This window comes from Epinephelus lanceolatus, chromosome 18 (assembly GCF_041903045.1).
Source record: "Epinephelus lanceolatus isolate andai-2023 chromosome 18, ASM4190304v1, whole genome shotgun sequence".
NCBI classification, from domain to species: domain Eukaryota; kingdom Metazoa; phylum Chordata; class Actinopteri; order Perciformes; family Serranidae; genus Epinephelus; species Epinephelus lanceolatus.
Window position 1 is genome coordinate 41,331,191 of NC_135751.1, and position 12,703 is coordinate 41,343,893.

Here is a 12,703-nt window from a genome sequence, read left to right on the forward strand (position 1 = left end):
TATTGTTCTTGGCCCCAAACAACTCAGAGACTCTTTCTCTAGATGGCATTGCTCTGGCCTCTAGCACTACCGTAAGAAACCTCGGAGTAACATTTGATCAAGATTTGTCTTAAAACTCCCATATAAAACAAACTTCACGGACTGCGTTCTTTCATCTGCGTAATGTTGTGAAAATTAGGCCTATCCTGACCCGAAAAGATGCAGAAAAATTGGTCCACGCTTTTGTTACCTCAAGGCTGGATTACTGTAACTCTCTATTATCAGGTAGCTCTAGTAAGTCCTTAAAAACTCTCCAGCTAATTCAGAATGCAGCAGCACGTGTACTAACAGGAACTAAGAAACGAGATCATATTTCTCCTGTTTTAGCTTCTCTGCACTGGCTCCCTGTAAAATCCAGAATTGAATTTAAAATCCTACTGTTAACTTATAAAGCTCTAAATGGTCAAGCTCCGTCATATCTTAGAGAGCTCATAGTGCCATATTATCCCACCACAACACTCTTGTAAGTATTATAGAAAATACTTACAAGATTTACTTGTGGTGCCACAAACATGAAACAACATAATCTGATAATAAAATTGAAGGGAAAAGCATATGAGTTGACTGAAAGCAGGTTTTCAACATGTAATGACAAAGGACTGTTAAAATGTTGCTAAGTTTAGCATTTTTGCAAAACCAGGCATCATATTCTTCTCTCTAAACTAATTAATTTTCCTAAAATTATTACATGGGTAATACTGTTTAACATTTTAGGAGCAATTATATCCAATAAGTTAGGAAAAATGATTAAATCAACACAGCAAATATTCCCTGTCGAATGTATTCAATGTAACGCAGAGATTGACTAGAAAAGAAAGACTATTCATCCCATTCTTGTAGAAACAGTTATATATATATATATATATACTGTAGATGCAACTCTTAAGAGGTGGCAGGGACCCAGCCCTCCAGCATTGGCATCACAATCAATGCCAAGATCACAGAGCTCCGTGCCAAAAGTAAAGCATCCCCTTAAATTGAGCTTTGTTGCTGTTTGTTGTTTGTTGTGTAATTTCAGTACATTAGTAGATTGTTGAAAACAAACACACTGTTCCATGTGAAATGATTATTGTTTAGCAGTGGTAAATATTAGTCAATATAAGTGACTAAGCCTAATTTGTTTTGCGAATAAAGTTCGTTGAATTAAAAATTTGCCTAACAGCCATTTTTTCAGTATTACAGGTATTGAAAGACAACATTTATAGACTGCATTTATGTAATTTGAATGGTAGAAAGTAGTTGTTCTGGGAGCTGACCAAGCAGTTAGTGCATTGCTAGTTTGTTACACAGTTTGATCCAATTGCAGTAGTAAAGGGACAAATTTGACAAATCTTGTCACTTTCATATGTGAGTCATGTGTTTCTTATGACAGAAACTTATATGAAACTGACTGTATAGATTCGAATATATAAAGTATGTATTTTTAATAATCTTATTTCAAATTTCATAGGCTGACATTTAAGAATTCTTATAGAATAAAAACATAAAGAAAACATAGTTTATCATGACATTATGTTCCTTAACATACAAAAAAACTATATGTAATGGTACATATTCATATATGTTTTTTATAGCCTACTGGTTTTTATTAAATGACATATAACCAGCTCAGTGGCCTAGTGGTAGAGTGTCCGCCCTGAGACTGGGAGGTCGTGGGTTTGATCCCTGGCTGGGTCATACTGAAGACTATAAAAATGGGACTCATTGCCTCCCTGCTTGGCACTTAACATCAGGGGTTGGAATTGGGGGTTAGATCACCACATGAGTCAAATGTGGAGAACAAATTTCACACACTCAGGTGTGTGACAATCAGTGGAACTTTACCTTTAATGAGCTTATATAAAGCATATAAATAAAACATAATTCCCCTGCAAAATATATTGACTTTACATACAGAAAACATATATATAATGGTATTTGTTCATATATGTAAAGCATATGTCTTTAAAACAGACATATAGGAAAAACTGCAAAAATTATATGTAACATGTATGGAAAACATACTTTGACATGTACTTTCCTTATATACCACATACATAGATTACACATGATTCTTATGTAATTCTTTTTATTTTCTTGTATGAAAAAAAAAAGTGGCCACTTTCAAGAGTAAATCATATAAGTCTTATATGATGCACAATACAGTACATAAAACATAAACTGAAGGTGATGGAACTTCTTATAAGTTTTTTCTATTTCTTTTCCATATGGGCTTTGTGCTCCACTGTCTCTCAGATTAACTCATATCGCAGCGGTGCCTGGACAGCGTGACGTGTGTGGTTGTGCTGCTGCCGTGGTCCTGCCAGATGCCTCCTGCTGCTGCTGTTATCATTAGTCATTAGTCATACTTCTACTGTTATTATACACATATGATTCTTGTCACATACATATTCTATCATATATTAATATATACTTTCAACATATTGTACCACAATACCCGTAATTATTCGCATAATATTACAAAAATTTATGCTGTTGTAGCTACTGTCATTACCATCTGTCCTGGAAGAGGGATCCCTCCTCAGTTGCTCTTCATGAGGTTTCTACTATTCTTTTTCCCATTAAAGGTTTTTTTTGAAAGTTTTTCCTTATCCGCTGTGAGGGTCCTAAGGACAGAGGGATGTCGTATGCTGTAAAGCCTCTGAGGTAAATTGTGATTTGTGATATTGGGCAGATTGACAGGCGGATTGGGGCGGCGTCAGCAGTGATGCAGGCGCTTAACTGGTCCGTTGTGGTGAAAAGGGAGCTGAGCCATAAAGCTAGGCTCTCGATTTACCAGTCGATCTACGTTCCAACCCTCACCTATGGTCACGAGCTCTGGGTAGTGACCAAAAGAACGAGATCGCGAGTACAAGCGGCCGAAATGAGTTTCCTCCGCAGGGTGGCTGGGCTCAGCCTTAGAGATAGGGTGAGGAGCTCGGACATCCGGGAGGGACTCGGAGTAGAGCCGCTGCTCCTCCACATCGAGAGGAGCCAGTTGAGGTGGTTCGGGCATCTGGTAAGGATGCCTTCCGGACGCCTCCCTTGGGAGGTGTTTCGGGCATGTCCAACCGAGAGGAGACCTCGGGGCCGCCCCAGGACACACTAGAGGGACTACATCGCCCAGCTGGCCTGGGAACGCCTCGGGGTTCCCTCGGAAGAGCTGACGGAGGTGGCTGGGGAGAGGACTGTCTGGGCTTCTCTGCTGAGGCTGCTGCCCCCGCGACCCGGACCCGGATAAGCGGAGGACGACGAGTACAAGTATGAATACGATATTGGGCAATAAAATTTAACTTCTGCACAAAACATGAAACATTCCCAGATGTACAGCAAGTCACGCTATGTTGTCCAGAGAGGCAGAGAAATGAAGCCTTTTACAGTAAACAACAGCACTACTGTGGTGCATCTTTCATCTATGGTCCATCTTTTACCCTCAGGGTTTGCAGCAGAGGGCTGGAGTAGATCCCACTGAGGGCAAGGGGCAGGGTGCACCCTGGACAAGCCACCAGTCATTCACCGGGTTGACGCACGAAGACATTCTTATGAAAGGCTCAGTTTTAATTTCACTGACAAAAATGTTTCGTCAATGACCTTTTTTCTATAACAAAGACTCTGTGTTTCATTTTTGTTGACAAGATGAGACTAAACTGTTAGTGGGGGACTATCGGACATTGAAAGCTGAGAATGGCCGTTAATGTTAACGCTAATGTTAACTGATTTAATTAGCATAAAACAATCACTTTGAAGATGTCAGTTTTTATTTTCCAAAAAGGGGTCATGGTTACAAACATGCAAACAAGTGTTTAAAGGAAATGTTCAGATATATTCAAAATCCAAATTGGTCTAGACGTTATGCCGTTATATTCAAAAACTCCATGAGAGTTGTGCATGCAGCCCCTCTGCCTCCACAGTAGCAGACAGAGCACCCTCAGGCTGCTGCAGCACAGTGACACACCATTCTTCAATGAAGTCATCCCCATTCATTTCACACAGGTTGTAACACAACATGTTAAGACCATAGACCCTTGTAAAGGTTGCAGTCACTGCATTTTAATAGGCATCTCCACCTGCCCTTCAGTCTTTGAAATGCATGTTCAACGGTTATTCTGGCTCTGCTTGTCTTGCTGTTGTATGTCAGTTGCTGGGTTGCCAGCCTGCCATTGTTCGTGAAAGGTTTCAGCAGCCAGCTTTTCAAGAGATAGGCTGCATCACAGAGGAGATAAGATACCACCTCAAATCACAAATGTTCTTTGTTTCAAGAGGCTGCAGCAAACCCCTGCCGACACGATCCCACAACCCAGACAAGCAGAGCGCTCATGCAGGCTTCCTGCAGCTCCAAAAAAAACATTCCTAAAGAGTCACATTCCATCCACCACAGCCTGCGTTAGTATTCGGTATGATACTCCTCTGGGCAGAAAATGGGGATGTGGGATCCATCTGTAGCACCCACACACTGTGCCAGCCCCATCTTCTCTCAAAATATGTTGCCATGTCCTTGAATTTGCCACTGCTGGGCAACTATATAACTGCAGCCAAAAGTACACTCTCGACCGCAGACTCCAAACAAATGAGAGATGCCCCTGTACTCTGAATTAGTCGCCAGTTTCCACAGAGCTATGGCAACCCTCCAAGACAAAGGAACACAAAGGTGGTAGTTTGAGTCGCTTTTCTCCAGCTCTAGACTACGACAACGGCGGAGATATTGAAAAGTGTTCTTGGATACTCATAAATCTTTATCCACTGGGCCTCTGTGAAGTTTGGGACTACGGTTTCCCACAAATTCGTTGCTTTATTATGCCAGACGCAGGTGGAAACACGAAGCAATCAATAGTACTCCCATATCTAAACCACACAAAGGTGCCAGAATAAGATAATTAGTCCACAATTAATCTCTACTTTTATTTGTGTTTGGATTCCTTCATACCTTTAATTGTAATTGTCTTCTTTGTGGCTGATGGTGCGAACTTATCTCACCCATCTCACGGTCTGTCTCCTCAACGGCTTATAAAATGTGTCTTCTTTTTTTAAGACGTTCTCTTCTAGCATTTGCAATTGTCTTTGCAAATAACGCCTGTTGTCTTTTCTGTGCAGATCGCATGGTTTTATATGCGATGTAGTAAAACATGAGGAACAACAGAACAACTTGAGCAGTCTCCATCCTGGCATACTGTGTCACACAAATGATGATGTGGGCTTGTCGGTTGCCATTTATGGCATCATTGTGCTTGTTTGGCCTTCAGCTTCTTCTTACCGCCACCTACTGGACTGGAGGTGTAGTGCAGTTTCTTTTACCACTCCCCCATATGTCATCAGCCTGATTTGAATCAACTTTTCCAGAACTTTGAGGTGCGGTGGAAACACAGACCACACCGATTACCAGGAATTCTTTTACCCAGGTAAATAAATTCCTAGTAGGACCCAGCCCTCCAGCATTGGCATCACAATCAATGCCAAGATCACAGAGCTCCGTGCCAAAAGTAAAGCATCCCCTTAAATTGAGCTTTGTTGCTGTTTGTTGTTTGTTGTGTAATTTCAGTATTCAGATTGTTGAAAACAAACACACTGTTCCATGTGAAATGATTATTGTTCAGCAGTGGTAAATATTAGTCAATATAAGTGACTAAGCCTAATTTGTTTTGCGAGTAAAGTTCGTTGAATTAAAAATTTGCCTAACAGCCATTTTTTCAGTATTACAGGTATTGAAAGACAACATTTATAGACTGCATTTATGTAATTTGAATGGTAGAAAGTAGTTGTTCTGGGAGCTGACCAAGCAGTTAGTGCATTGCTAGTTTGTTACACAGTTTGATCCAGTTGCAGTAGTAAAGGGACAAATTAAGTCTTGTCACTTTCATATGTGAGTCATGTGTTTCTTATGACAGAAACTTATATGAAACTGACTGTATAGATTCGTATATATAAAGTATGTATTTTTTATAATCTTATTTCAAATTTCATAGGCTGACATTTAAGAATTCTTATAGAAAAAACATAAAGAAAACATAGTTTATCATGACATTATGTTCCTTAACATACAAAAAAACTATATGTAATGGTACATATTCATATATGTTTTTATAGCCTACTGGTTTTTATTAAATGACATATAACCAACTCAGTGGCCTAGTGGTAGAGTGTCCGCCCTGAGACTGGGAGGTCGTGGGTTCGATCCCTGGCTGGGTCATACTGAAGACTATAAAAATGGGACTCATTGCCTCCCTGCTTGGCACTTAACATCAGGGGTTGGAATTGGGGGTTAGATCACCACATGATTCAAATGTGGAGAACAAATTTCACACACTCAGGTGTGTGACAATCAGTGGAACTTTACCTTTAATGAGCTTATATAAAGCATATAAATAAAACATAATTCCCCTGCAAAATATATTGACTTTACATACAGAAAACATATATATAATGGTATTTGTTCATATATGTAAAGCATATGTCTTTAAAACAGACATATAGGAAAAACTGCAAAAATTATATGTAACATGTATGGAAAACATACTTTGACATGTACTTTCCTTATATACCACATACATAGATTACACATGATTCTTATGTAATTCTTTTTATTTTCTTGTATGAAAAAAAAAAGTGGCCACTTTCAAGAGTAAATCATATAAGTCTTATATGATGCACAATACAGTACATAAAACATAAACTGAAGGTGATGGAACTTCTTATAAGTTTTTTCTATTTCTTTTCCATATGGGTTAGCAGCTAGCTAGCTAACCCCGCAGGACTCCACTCAGTCTGGACTGGAGAAGGTTTGTGGGTTGATGGTGTTTGACAGGCAGGTAGGAGGCTCAGTTATCTGTGAGTGTAGCTGTGCTGTAAGTAAACAGTCTGAACTCAGATGAAAGTTTAGTTTGAATCACCAACTCTGTGAGAGGACACCAGTTTAAACCTCCAGACTAACATGTTGCACATGAAGAAACAAGTTATGTTTCTGCTTCTTAACAGTCACATGGATAAGTCAGAGTTTACAATGAACCTGGGGACAAATCCTAGTTGGCTCACATTAGTTATTTGTTGAGAGCATAAATAGAGAGAGAAATCAGCCCTTAAACCTGTCACACACTGCTGGAAACATGACAGTTGGGCCCATCCACCACCTCTCCCATCTGCATTTTTTTCTCCACTCCCATTTGGGTTATTTTGTTTGTTTGTGAACCTGAGGTGATCTACAAAGCTCTAATCTCATCATGTTCACTGAACCTCATCATCAGGCTGACTCACAGAGTTTTAACTGTTAAAATGATGATGGCTGTCAGAGTGCATTCCAACACCCAGTGACACAAGTGGAACAGTGAATGAATAAAACAGATGTCCTTTGTCTGGACCTGCACTGTGCACTTGTATAAGAAAGAGAAAATTACGAAATTCATGAGCAGTGCAGACCTGTTGTGTTAGTAATAAATGATTATGTTTGTATTTCTGCAGAGAAGACATTGACAAGTGTTTTTATATTTTATTTGCACAAGAATGAAGGTGATTTGATTTCAGACACTTTGATACGTCCTCCTGACAGATTCTATTATCGTAAAAGAATTATTTTAATTGTCTCACACAAACCCAACTGCTGTTTCTCCATTTTACTTTTACTTTTGGGACCACAAATGTCTACCCTGGAAATCTGCGTGAAAAAAATGCACTTTTAGTGGACGTATTTTGACGTTGTTTGACGCTGTCTGAGTGTCCTATTATTTAATATATCGCGCGCTCACAGGCTGCAGGCAGGTCAGCCCTAGCTTCATACTGGAGACATGTCACATATTGAACATCCTATCACTCATTTAGACAAAAGTAGATTGGAAAATAGGGCCCAGGTTGAAAAAACATTAGTTCCCCTTTAATTATACACTAAAGAAAACATACTTATTATAGTATATTCCACTTCTGTCAATATATCCCATTTAATCCTGCACACTGGAGCTTTTTCATCTATGAGACCGACTAACAAATTTAAGTTCTCTAAATTTAAAAGAATAATTTACATTCTGGGGAATAATTTTGTGTCTTGTCGCACGTGACAATTTCATTTTATGGAGAGCTATGTGAGGACCGCTGAATAGTGATATTTCGACATCAGAATAAGCTAGAGTGGGTCGTGATCCAACATGATGTGATTCCCACAGCAGCACTGAATAGTGATGTGACGTTCGCGAATGAGCCGAGTCTTTGAACCAGCTCTTTAGAGTGAACGAGTGAACCGGCTCTTTAGAGTGAATGAGCCAGTTCCTAATTTCTTTGTTTTTTGCTTTAATTTACTCTGTATCCATTAATTTCAGATTATTTGATCCGTAACAAGTTGAGAGAGACTAGTTTGTGAGGGAGAAAGACAATGCAGCTGCTCACTCGTTCACTTTAAAGAGCCGGTTCAAAGACTCGGCTCGTTCGCGAACGTCACATCACTAAAGCTAACCCACTATCCGCTAGCACTTGCTTGTATTGACAGGCTTGTTGTTTATAAAGGGCGTTGCTATGGCTACACAAAACTTTATATCTGCAGAGTCTATTCTGGGTCCACGTTACAATATCAAGAGCATGTGATGCAATAAATCAGCAATGCGATTTGTCGTTGAACCCACTAACAACCCCCCCCCCCCCCCCCCCCCCCAAAGAACTGGCTCTCACAAGTGAACGAGAAATCCCATCACTAGCACTGAACATGGAATCAAGTCAGTGCTGTAATTTGACCTTTAACTGGCTGATGTTGAGCTGGAGGAGTCGCAGTTAGTGTGTGTCAACCAAAAAGGCTTTCAGGAAATAATGGTGGACCTAGTGTTCCAGAAAACATCCTGACAGCTGGACCTGGCTCACAGCCCGCGAGGTAGTGACACTGCTTTTTGTTGTGTAGTGTATCATTTGCTCTGAAGTTTTTGAACAGATGACCAGTAAGGGACCCAGGGTCAAAAGCATATATGGTCAGGGTCAAGAAGATATTTATGGCCCAGGGTTAAGGTTTGGTGAAGTCCAACTAGGGTGACTCTCTGTTGTCTGTTTCACTTTGTCTCACATTTCACAGAAACAGCGAGTCTATATAATGGGAGTAATTTGGGGCTGTTTTTCAGAGCAGTTCATATTGGCTTCGAACCCTCTCCAAGCATTCTAGATGCTTGATAGATGCTGTACTTCTTGTAATAAAACCTTTTCTTTATGCAAGCAAGACGGTGTCATCGGAGTCTCCTTCATCACCTTCACATCATCGCTATTTAAGAAACAACAATTTTGGCGTCACGAACAGGATTGAGAAGAAGGCACAACAGTTGTTTAAAGGAACAATAAGCGAAATTCATCATTTCTAAATTGAAGGAATTAAAAAATTGCTATGTGAAGAACTAGAGGTGTAATTTCATCTGGAGTATAGCATGACCTTGACCCCTTGTTCACAAGCCAGTCCGGCTGCGCGTTCATGTACGTTCATGTGTTTTGGTCTACAGGCAGTGCACAACAGCAAACCTAGCGGTGAAACAATTTCGCTTTTTGCCCCTTTAACTGTTGAGAAATCAACGTGCTTGTAAAAGTCACAGAGGGTAATGTGAGTCCAGAGCAAAGCGCCAGTGCTATACGTCACTTCTGAGAAGTGAGGTTGGCATCTCACCTAATTCCAGTGCCAGTGTTTGGTCAGTTTATCCGCTGTGTTTGAGAGCCCGACTCAGAGGAGGCGTGCAGCACAATGCAGCAGGAAGAGTTTCACAAGCTGATAAATGAGCTGCACAATTACTTTATTGTCGACTTTATGACATCAGCAGTAACTTTTGCTACACCACGACACAAGGAAATGCATGAAGTGTCTGGCAAATGTAATTTTACTGTCTCTACAGCTTCAATAGGTTCATTACCGGTCAACATTCACATGTGGGGCTCATAAAATGGGCCCTATATGGTATTATCTATGGGTTCAATAATGGCCCCATGCCAATTGCCCGCATGAGTTTACCCATAATAATAATAATAAAATTGATTTGAGTACTTGACCTCTGTTATCAACCGAACAAATATGATACAAACAATATAACAACAAATAAACAATACATTAGTGGTGGGAAAAATCAATACAGCATAGTATCACAGTATTTTGTTTGGCAATATTATATCGATACGAGAACTGTTCTTTTATTATATACATCATTAATTACAACTTTTGGTATTAGAACAATAAAATCAGTTGCTTTTGCTGATGTTTATTTTCCTGGTGAGGCCAGCAGACGTCCCAGTCAGCAGCATTTGACAGAAAGTTCATCAAAACAAAGATGGAGGCACCGGAGTGAGAAATCATACATGTTAAAATCAAATGTCGGGACTGATTTTGGTTTTTTTAACACAGAAGGAAAGAAGGACTTGGATATGACACGAGATTTGCAAGCACACTGAGAATACTACGAACATGAGGGCTCACCTCACAGGCCACCATCCAGAGATAGCGTTAGCCACTGACGGCCAAGCTAACGCTAAAAATCAACCAACACAGGACACAGTGAGCTGGACACAACTACCATCACACAAGGCTTTTGTTACATGCTAAAAACACATGAACCCAGGTATGTGACTCCGCCCCCTCACAGCCGTACCCAAGCTCTACAGAGAAGTGAAGCATAAAGCTGAGGAAGCAGGACATTATGGACAGAGGACAGGAGACACTGTCTCACGTCCTCCAAACTAGAGCGGGACATTTTCTGACAGAAGACAGGAGACGCTGTCTCACGTTCTCCAAACTAGAGCGGGACATTATCTGACAGAGGACAGGAGACGCTGTCTCACGTTCTCCAAACTAGAGCGGGACATTTTCTGACAGAAGACAGGAGACACTGTCTCACGTTCTCCAAACTAGAGCGGGACATTTTCTGACAGAAGACAGGCGGCTGTCTCAGGTGTCATTTCTTTATTTTACCTCTTCAAATTTGACCTGAAAGTCCTCTCTCCCAGAAAACCCTCCACCAATGTCGAGGAGTCTTATCTGGAAGCCCAGCAAATCCTGAAAAACACATCAGAACCACTTTCTAATGAGGCTGTACATGATGAAAGGACTGGCTGGAGAAAATTCCCCAAAAATGAGCGAAGGGAGTTTTATGCTGCCTTCAAATGAAGCCTTGTGTACTGTGTTAGCAGGAAGAGTTCATGTGAACGCTCCAACTCTTGTGATATTCATGACCTCAGAAGTTAAATTTTTCTGAAAGCTCAGAGGTTGAGTTGCAACAGTGTTGCTGACATTACAGAAAAGGTGGAGGCCTTATAAGTTCCTTTTTTTTTTTAAGTCGGACAGGTTTTCTTTGTCATAATATGTCTGAGGAAAATGTTGATATTCCAAACAGCCTAATCTTTTTCCTTTGTCATTATATCCTTGCATTTCCTTTATAAGTTCCCCTCAGTTGTCAGCCTCAGTGGCTTCTAGATGCTGTTGCCTTGCAGCATTGTTCTCACAACTTATCACTTGAACTTCAAGCATATCCTGTACGTGACTTCCTATGTCGTAACTCATGAGTGGGTTCCTCACTGAGATTTAGTCTGGCCCCCACTGTTGTTTTGAAACTGGAAATCATCACAACGGACTTGATCAATGGCTATCAGAGGTGTGGACAGTCACATGACTTGGACTCCAGTCAGATTTAAATAACAAATTTGATGACTTTAGACTCGACTTGAGAAAATCAAAAAAGACTTGCAACTCCACTTGGACTTTGACACTAAAAACTCATGACTTTACTTGGACATGAGCCTTTTTCCTTGAAAATATTTGAACCCTTTCTAAGTCCAGAGATTTAGTACACATACAAAAAATACAAATGCATTATGCAAAATGTTCCGGCCAAAGATTACAGACGACACACAACTTGAAGCTAATATTAACTTCGAACAGCAAGCTGATATTTAGCTAATGTTAGCTTAACAGCAAAGCAACTTTTTAACAAACTTGTTTTAACAAAAAAATGCAGATTTTATTAAGCATTCATGATTTTTGTAAATCTAATATTGGCATTGCTTTTATTGAAGCATTATTTCTTTTACTGAAAACCGCATTATGACTTGTTTGGGAAACTTAAAGTTTAACGCAAGGACTTGAGTGACTTGGTCCCAGAGCATCAAATATGGCAGCCTGGTCACTGTCTTCTGGCTTTTGTTACAGAGATACATGGTATCTTACATCATATGTATGAGACACACTGGGCTATAAACTAACTCAGATGTAATACTGCGACAGTAATGAACAGGTTCATTCACCAAGCTGTCAGGAAACCGAACTCTAAGCTGTAGGTGAACATCGAGCATCATAGTTTGAAGTGTAGGGCCACTGACCAACCTGCCATATTTGAGGAGTTGGGAGGGAGAACTGCAAAATCTCTTAACTTGCAAACGTTAGTTTAGTAATGTTCTATGCCGACGACTTACTGCTATGTCAAAGACACATCGAGGGTCTGCTATGGCCCGCCTGAACGCCAGACTTCCAGTGCAGCCGCTGCCTACATGAAAGCTGACCCCGATGACCTCCAGGTTGAGCTCTGCAGCACGCTCCAGCAGCTTCCTGACCGATTCCAGTCTGGCTCCAAACTTTGAACTGAGTCTCACCAGTGATTTGGAGTCGTCCACTGCGATGCAGAGCACCAGCCTGGAAAGATTCAAGAGTATTAACAAGAATCTCCACTAAACAAAGGAGTAAACGCTTACTTACTTGGCTTTC